This window comes from Castor canadensis, chromosome 8 (assembly GCF_047511655.1).
Source record: "Castor canadensis chromosome 8, mCasCan1.hap1v2, whole genome shotgun sequence".
Lineage (NCBI taxonomy): Eukaryota > Metazoa > Chordata > Mammalia > Rodentia > Castoridae > Castor > Castor canadensis.
The window spans coordinates 101,106,836-101,116,935 of record NC_133393.1 but is presented as its reverse complement, the minus strand read 5'-3'; the positions used below and the strand labels follow the sequence as shown (position 1 = coordinate 101,116,935).

Below are 10,100 nucleotides of genomic sequence, written 5' to 3'. Positions count from 1 at the left end.
ATATATTCTGTATATATTTATATGTATAAATATGATAAAGCATTATATGATAATGCTTGCATTTGTATTGGATCTATCTTCCACATTTAAGAGAAAACATGTGAACTTTGTTTTTCTGAACCTGGTCATGAATGAAATTTTGTCAGGTAAATGGATGCAACTTGGTCTTGTGTTTTTGCACTAGGTCAGCCTCAGACTGAGATCTCCTACCTATGCCTCCCACATAGCTGGGATCATAGGCATGACCACTGCCCAGCTGTTGAGATGGGGTCTCCCTAGCTTTTTGCCTGGAATGGCCTTGAGCTAAGATCATTCCAATCTCTGCCTCCCAAGCATCTAGGATTACAGGTATGCACCACCACACTCAACTACTTTTGACTCTAAAAGGCACTAAAACATTAATATTTAAGAGTGGTTATTCAAGCACTAGCATTTTTCAGTTCATTTCCTCAGTGTACACAATTGACTGAAAGACAAAAGGATAAATCTAACTGTGGTAATATAAATCAAATATAATCATTTTGTCTTTAAACTTAGGAAATATGTGGTTATAAGATAATCTTAAAAGTACTTAAATTAGGATAAAGTTAGATAACATGTCATTTCCCCTTTATTCCTTTTTAATTTTTGGTGGGGCTGGGGTTTGAACTCAGTGCTTTGTACTTGCAAAGTATGTGCTCTACCACTTGAGCCACATCTCCAGTCCATTGTTGCTCTAGTTATTTTTGCAGATAGGATCTCACAAACTATTTGGGCAGACTAGCCTAGAACTGTGATACCCCCAATCTCAACTTTCCAAGTAGTTAGGAATATGTGAATGAGACACCAGCACCTGGCTCCCCTTTATTTTTAAATTCACTCATTTCTTTAAAATAGGAACAAAATCACTCTTCAGTTTCCAATGGTGTTTTTAACTTTTATTTTTACTTTGATGCTTTTATTGTCCCCTTCAGTTGCTCTATAATTCACTGGTGATATTCAACTCAATTCCCTGTTAGGAATAGTCTGTAATATTACTTCCACTATAATTTATTCAATACCAGTTAATCTAGTTGCAAGTTACATAGTCTCAAGATTATTTGCATAGAAACTTCATCTGGCTGCCAAGTAAACTCTGCCAACCATCTTCACTCAGACATGTAATGTATATTGAATAACAAATGTTGTTTTCTATGGACAAGTGATGTTAGAATAAACAAACAGGAAATATCCCTGCTTCAGTACAACATTATTCTATAAAAGAGAGTTAAAATACATAATGAAACAGATGTAATAACAAGTTGATACATGCTTACTTAAATGCTACACTGAAATCAACAAATCAAGCACTTTAGAGTGATGCTCTTCTGGATCATGTGGTTACTGAAGCCCTTTCTAATATGGTGCATTTAATCAGATCTGAATGAACTGAGGGCACTGGTCCTCTGGCAAGCCAGAAAGTGTGGTACAGTGATGGGACACGCTTAGTGTGTCAAAGAACAGGGCACAGACCTGGGTAGCTGCGTGGCCTGCATTGAGAGGGGTATTGTAAAAGATAAGCAGAGTCGTTTGAAATTGCCATGTCTTTTATATAATCATGTTGAAAAGCGACTTTTCCAGCAACAGGTAAGAGGCTAGCTTTACAGAAGTCACATTTTCAAATTGTGAATTGATGTATCTTCCCATCAAAAGACACATTAAAACACCACAAATCTCTCTCTATTAGGACACTATTGTTTGATTTGTGGACATCATAATCAAAATATGACAGGGAAGAAAAGGATCAAATAGTAATGGATGTTTTGATGTTGGTATAGTTAGTTCTCAGACAGAGATATGTGACTGAATATTACAAAATGACCTCAGTCCAGTAAGACAGTCTGCATTTAGCTGGCCACTACACCCTCATTTTTCTCCTGCTTAAAGACAGTGTGTATACACTAATTCACATTTTTTAACATTTATTACTGGTAATTCTTTTCCTTTGCACAGCATATGGATAAAGGTCAAGATTTAGGTACTGATAAGTGGAAACATTTTTGTAAAATATGATTTTAATATTAGGATCCACGAAAATAACAATAGCAAAACTTTAATATACTCTAAACATACTTTTAAATATTCTACTCAGAACCCCATCATTTAATTAATTTGACAATCCTATGTCAAATGAATATATGAAAATAGTGTTTGAAGACTTTCATCTCCGTCTTACAGATGAGGAATTGAAGCAAGGATGATCACTTTCTGAGGTTTCACAGTTGATAAGTGATTGAGTTGGAATCTGAACCTAACTATCCAACTTCAAAATTCAAGCTTTAACTACTATGCAATGTAAAGCATGATTAAAAAAAGTGAAACACATTACAAAATTTCAGAATTAATTTGAATATTGCCTTATAATTTTGCTAGTTTGCTAATCTGATTATTTAATTCTCATGTGCACTTTCTATCCATGCCTACGAGTATATGTATTTCAGTCTTTCTAACCAGAGTGCTCTATGTTTTTCTAATCTGTTTCAAAATTCATTAAACTGCCAATGTTGTTTTATTATTTGAATCATTATTCAAAATCATTATTTGAATAATATTACTATCATATAGATATGCCACTCAACCATTTGGAATGATTCCAGCATTGCAAAAGTCATCTGTTATTTTTCTGGAAAATATCATTACACTTACAGATCAATTTCTTTGAGGAACAATTGTAGAAAATGAGACTGGAGTGTCTAAAGACACTAGCGTATTTAAAGACATTGGTACCTAGGCTATTTAAGAAGAATTTTATTTGTCAAACTTCCATTGCTATTACAAATATCTGAAAGAAATAACTTAAATGTGGAAAGATTTATTTTGGTTCACATTTTCAGTACATAGCCGACTGACTTCATTGTTGTGGCATGAGGTGAGGCTGAACATCAGGGCAGTGGGCATATGCAGAACAAAGCAGTTAATGTGGACAGGAAGCAGAGATAGAAAGAGACAGAAGGGGACAGGGAAAAGATACCATTTAAAGGTACATTCTCAGAAACCTGCATCCTCAAACCAGGTCCCATAACCTAAAGTTTCTGCCATTTCCCAAAATAGTGCTAGGGGCCAAAGCTTTGAAATATCAGTCAGTGGGGATATTTCATATTCAAAACTGAAGACCTAGAATCTATTGTTTACAAGACCAAATGATAGTCGGAACCTATATCTCTTCTCATCATCCCAATAATATATTTTGTGCACTAAGGCTCATTTCAGAAGTTGGACCAGTTCATGAGTATTTTTGTCACAGGTAAATAATACTGTATAAGTGTTAATGTCAGCATTTAGGAGTAAAAGATTAAGCTCTTAGAGGAGAGGAGTGAATATTATTCCAAACTGAGACATTAATGCCTTTCTTCTGATTATCTTCACTAGAAAAAAAAATTCACAAGTATACTACCCATTATAAGACTAGATACTGTGGGTGTTTCCAAGACATTTATATAAAAAAAATTTTTTAATAATGCAACACAACAATCATGATATTATAAGCAACTTTATTTTTATAGGAAAGATGAACATTACAGTTAACTGGGACTACTTTATGAATTGCTAGAATTATTGTTACACTGAGACTAAATACAGTGGTCAGCATATCCTGGCACAAATGTAACAAAACGTGCACCTCTCCAGACTGTCAAAAGAAGTTATTGGTCTTCCATCATTTTTGATATTTAATGTCTAGTGATTCATGTTCACTACTTTTCATACATGTGTTATGTGTTAAAAATTAAGAGTTGTGCTGCCAGAAAGCTTTATGAAGTATTTACCAAATGAGCTAATATTTTCCCAAACATTTCAATGAATACACGTTCATATGATTACTGATTTTGATGAAAGCTGGTGGGAAGGACTTCATAAAGGCATTCTGAAAAAGATATTTAGTGAGGAAAAGAAAAATTGATGAATAAATGACAGTCATGTTACAGACTGGAGCAAATGGTCTTGCCATTGAAAAGAGCTATAAACAACACTGTGTAAAATGGCATCTTCATTAATGTAACAGTGCCCTCTATGTTCAAGAGTCTGCATCAGAGAGCTGAGTGATGTTGATCTTTGAATAATTAATGAATCCTGGCTTCTCTATATCAATTTTATATGTATGGTTGAAACTGATTTTTTAACTTGCTCATCAGTCAATTTTATATTCTACCGCTATGCAGACAAAACAATAGCTTTAAGATTTTGTAAGCAAGAATAATGAAGCAGAATTTTAGTTCTACCATTTTAAATTTCTTTGGAGAAATAGATGCTGACCTGTTGTGTTAGGATATTAAAACCAGAAATAACTTTCGAGTGGAAAAATAATACATTGCACTGAATGCAATAAGCATTAAAGGTCTTCTAACTAATAGAAAAATATTTGCCTTTAAAATCTGCTAATGAGCAAAAATTATAAGTTTCATTCATAAGATACTTTCCTGCAAGTTAAAACAAAAGCCTGACTGAATTATATAGAAACTTCTATCAGAGAGATTTTGTTATAGAAATAATACCAGATAATTGATTAAAGTACTTTCCAAAAGAAAAACCTTTATTTCCTTTTCATCTTTCAGTAACTATAATGTATCTATAAATTTTCCAATGTAAAGCTTTGGGGTTTTTCACAAACTTTGTCCTCAAAGTGTTAAGTACAATGTAAAATTTACAATAGAAAGCCCAGCATTTTTGAAAGCTTATCTGAATAGGAATAGTACTAAAGGGTCAAATTTATTTAATTAGCAATCTAAAAAATTTGCTTTTAAGGTACCAATTTATTTTACATTAATTGTTGCATAATGAGGCTATATGCATTTGTAAATATTGAATTATCTGATAGCAAATGTAATGGACAAAATGGATATTTTAATTGTGGACTTTATTTATAATTTCCTATTGATAGTACTAAAAATATTGCTAAGAGCAAAAAGAAAAGACGATGGAAGAAAAGTGAAATTAGCAAATAAAGTTGGCAGGTTTTTTTTTTTTTTATAAAGAAAGTGTTTATCAAATTAGAAATGAGGGCAGTCCTGAGAAGTCTAAGATAAATCAAACCTGTCTGTTTCACACTACATATTTGTACAGGTTCAAGACTGCTAAAAGGCTATGACAATTTGAAGAAATAATTGTACGTTTGTCTCTCAACTGTAAAACTTATCCTACATGATCAGAAGACAATGCTACTGAAGCGTGACTGTATTACATTTGAGATTAAAGAACAGATAGCCAAACTAAAACAAATAAACTAGAAGAAATGTTTAAAACAGATACATTCATGTCTATCTTCATAATTCCATGAAATATACTACTAACCTGTCATGTGACTAATAAAAATTACCTATGGAGACTTGTTAAAAATTATCAAAGAGCTTTAGATCAGAATCTACTCTGTCATAATCCAAAATATAAAGTCAGAAATTTTCAAATTGCTAAATACCATTTCCTTGGGAAAATGATTAATTAGGGGTACGAAGAAAAGACATATATTTTGGCTTAAAGAATATGTTGAAAAGATGAGCTATATTGTAAATTATAATTTTCTTCTACTTTTAATATTTATAAAATTGTTAAATTGAGAGATTTACTTTTCTAATAACCAAAAATTTAATTTTAAATGCATGCGCCTTATTAAGTAATATAACTTTAAAAGCTTAGAAAAAGGTTTTGCAATGATGGTGGCACTAGACTCAGACATGGGAAGTGCCCTGATATTTTGACAAACCTCTAGGGGCAAGCAATGGCTGTAAATGCACGAGTGCAAACACTGACAAAAACAGTTCAAACTGGAGCCCGTCTTACAGAAGAGGGCCTCTATCTTGAACAGGAAAGACCAGATGCTGCTTATGTGCCTTATAGATCTGAGCCACCTCTTGCTGGACAATGCTTCAGGAGGATCTCTTTGGGGATATATTGTAGTTTTCAGACTGGACATTCACAGGATTTTGAAAGAACTTTGTGCCTTAGAAGTATCAAATCACAGACTTGTAAAGACCACAGTAATATGATGAGCAAGTTGAACTTCAAGGTTGAAGAGGAGGCTTCAGGGAAGAAATCTATCACAGGGATGCTTAAGAAATATGTTTTCCCACACCTGGCTACAGTACATCATGATGCTACAAGGTGAGCAGGAAAAAAAGTATCTGGAAGGAGCCAAGAGTTGGGCATTGAGAAGCTCTGTCATTCGTGAACTTATAGAGAAGTACTCAGTTGTCACAGAGGAAATCTGGGGGGCTTAGCTTCTTCATGTCACTCATCAGTCAGGAAGACCAACATGGGGTTACATGTGAGGACAGCATGATAGTGTGTTTAAGTGTAAGTAAGCGAAAGAAAGAATGGCAACAACCAGAAAATGTTATGAGCTGGCAACTTCATTGTCTCATGCACTCAGTTACATAAATGTGTGGTCAGGAGGAATTGCCCATCTTGATGTGGATCAGAATCGTATTAAGCGGAAGAAGACACCTAAGAATGAGTGGTGAATGTGCAGCCAAGTAGTAGAATGCCTATCTAGCAAGCAGAGGCTCTGAGTTCAAACTCCAGTTCTGCCAAACAAACAAGCAACAAATAAAACTACTCAGAATCATGGGAGGAAAAAGATTTTCTAAGGTTACAGTGAGTGTACATATTTATGTCATCCTGGTATACTTCTAATATCACCTCATATAGGTCTCATATTTTATTAATTGTTTTCTTTGAACATGCAAAAAGTTATATACTGATAAAATTTTATTTATAAATTTTAAAATAAGTGAAACAAAAGGGGGTGAATTTGTTTACTTTTGTTTTTCAAAGAGAAGAAAGTTCAAATAATGGTTAATTAAACATTTTTTGTTTAAAAACTGGAGGAGGCCAGGTGCCAGTGACTCACACCTGTAATCCTAACTACTCAGGAAGCAGAGATCAGGAAGACTGTGGTTCAAAGACAGTCCAGGCAAATAGTTTAGGAGACCCTATCTGGAAAATACCCATCACAAAAAAAGTGCTGACGTAGTGGCTCAAGTTGAAGGCCTTGAGTTCAATCCCCAGTACCGCAAAAAATAAATAAATATTAATTGGAGAACATTTATTTGTAAAATATAGAGCAGATTTGTTTATACACAACCCAATTCCATAGTGCAAAAAAAAATAAACAAGTTGTTTTTGCAGTGGATTATCACGTTTGTCATAGACCATCATGTAAATGATTGAGTAGATTGGTAGATAACTATGGAAAAGTGGGATTGACCAACCACTCATCTCACATAATGTACTGTATTATTGAGTGCGAACATACAGAAAAATGTTCAAAAACTCAAAATATTTGGTATCTAAAGAATAGTATTTATTTTTGGGTTTAAAAATATCAGGACAAAGGCAAGAACTCACCAAATTTAGTCTCAATTAATTAGCTAAGAAGATGTAGGAAGTACTTTAAAATGAAAAATGCTCAAAATCAATAGCTTGGGAATGGTCATCATCTGGCTAAGGTTAAATTGCTAGGAGAGGACTGGAACTAAAGTGATGGGCATATATAATATGTGACCTTTTTTCATCCTAACTTTACAAAAAGAAATTGGGTCTAATGTCACCTCCATCCAATACATCCCCATGTTTGTCACAAATAGCACCCTTCCTTTTACATCCTGAGTCCTGGCTCAGGCAACCATTCCAATTTGCTTCCTACTTCAGTTCCATCTATCTAGTCTTTCACAGCTACAGTTTATTATTTATGTTGTACTAGAATGACCTTTCAAAACCATCAATCTAGATAATAAGCTCCATGAGAGAAAGGGCCTGACCATGATGAATTCATCAATGTCTATATCTTCTACCCATGTGTCAGTGCCTGGCACAAAGCAAGATTTCAGTGAATATTGTTGAATGAGTGAGTGAAGAAATAAAACGCCTACTATAGCATGTCCTTCAGTGGTACCACATATTATTAACATCATCTAGAAGGCATTGAAAGCACAAATCTTATCCTTTCTAATCTCTTTCCATGTCCTCCTTTTGCACAATGTGCTCTATTACCTGACAACAGTGGACTTCTTTCAGTTCCTCAAAGAAACAAACAAAAATTCATTTTCAACATTTTTCATTCACTTGTTTCTTTCAGTGTGGAATATTCTTACACTTTTGTTCTCTTTCTTCCTATAGGCTACTCTTAAGGCTAACAACTACTTACCTTCCAGCCTCAGGTTTCCATTAATGTCACTTCTAATCTTTTAGGCAAAGCCCTCAAATCACAAAATACAAAGAAAAATATTCTCATGTTGAATTTAGCTTACATCCCAATACTAGACATGCAATATACTCTTAATAAATGAATGGTGTACATGTGTGTATGAGAGAGAGAGAGAAGGAAAGGGGGAGGAAAAGAGAGAGACAAAAGGAAAAAAAGGAAAGAATAGTATCAATAATTGGTCACAAAAAATGAACAACTATTCATTCTTTGGTAGACCAGTCAGCTCTCTTTTGCATTTGCTATGTAAATTTGACACTTGCCTTTTAATTCACACAACCCAGTCTTTCTAACAGAGGTTCCAAGAAAAAAAATTGCTGTCTATGAAAATGATGTGAATAACTAGAAGTCAAAAAATCTCCGTTCCAAACCATATTTATTCATAATAATTAAAGTTGCATTATTCTGCAGAAGCATCATTTGCTGACACTGTGGCAGAACAGGAAAATCAGGAACTTCTGTTATGCTGGAATCTTAACACTCATCAATCCAATTTTTCTGACCTTGACTTAGTTTAATATCTCTGAAGCTCACTTTCTTCATGTATAAAACAGAGATAAAAGCACCTGACAGTGTTTGAAAGGAATGTAGAGTGCATAAAAGTTTGGAGATGTCAAAAATGAGTAGTATTATTTCCTTAATGTCTTCATGTTAGAACCATATAATAGAATTTGTCTTTATTTTTGTGGGAAGAATCACTAAAAAATAAGAGAGAGTATCATTCAAGAATACCATAGTAGATATCTTTATAAGCCTGCTGTTTTCCTATTTAAAAAGATAATTAAGACTTGACCATGACTAATTACCTTAGAGATAAGTTTCCTGCCTCTATTGCAAATTAATTTGTGTCACATAAAGTGCACTAAAACATGCATTAAATTAAGTATTCAGTGTCTAGTAATCAATGCATCTTTAGAAAAAATTTAAATTCTCATAAATATACCACTGATGCCTTCAAAATTTTAATAAAAATCTCAGAGATTATGGAAGATTTTTACACACTATATTTACAGTTAAATATTTAGAATGAGTATGTATAGGATTAAACAGCCTCACAACATAAAGAGTGTATCACTTTTCAGGTTACTTAGAATTATTTCAGAAATGCTTATGTGTCAGACACAATTCTAGGCACTAACAATATAACACTGAACAAAATAGGAAAAAAAATCCTTATGCTTACAACACCTTAAAACAGTACCCACCAATTATCTCTGTTCTGTATGTCAGAAATTTGACTGTTCTTGTTTTGCTTGGCTTTTGGCTTAGAGTCTCATAAGAATGAAACCAAGATGTTGGCAGGGCTAGCTTCTTGTGTGGAGTCTCTGGGAAAGAATCAGCTTCCAAGATCATTTAGGCAATTGGAAGAGTTTTTATTCCATGGCAGTTGCAAAACTAAGAACCTTGTTTGATGGTTGGCTGTCAGCCAATGATCAACAGAATCATATCCTTGGAAATATTCCTTGCACGTGTCCAATTGTATCTTCAAAGCTACCAATGATCATCAAATTATTCTTATGCTTTGAATATCTCTTACTTCTCTTGTTGTTATCATCCAGAGAAAACTCTTTTAAAAGACTCACTTGATCCAGTCATTCCCACCTGGTTGAATAATGTCTATTCAGGTCAATTGACTTGGGATTTTCATTACATTTGCAAAATCCCTTAACATTTTGTAAGTATCTAGATTAATGTCTGAATGACGAACCATCTTAAAGGAGTGGGAACCTTTATAATTCTGCTTATCATTGTAGAGGGCAGCAATATTTAATGAAATAAGTGAAATACATATTATGCCAGATGGTGATTAAGTGCTCTGAAAAAAATAAGTCAGATGTAAGAAATACACATGTTGTGTTGGTAAACTAAAAGGATCATTGAAAATCCT

At 33.7% G+C, this 10,100-nt stretch overlaps 1 pseudogene; it reads left to right on the top strand.

The window, feature by feature from the left end:
• Positions 1 to 1,576: 1,576 nt before the first annotated feature.
• Positions 1,577 to 6,470, top strand: LOC109676488 (neuroguidin pseudogene; annotated as a pseudogene).
• Positions 6,471 to 10,100: the final 3,630 nt, after the last annotated feature.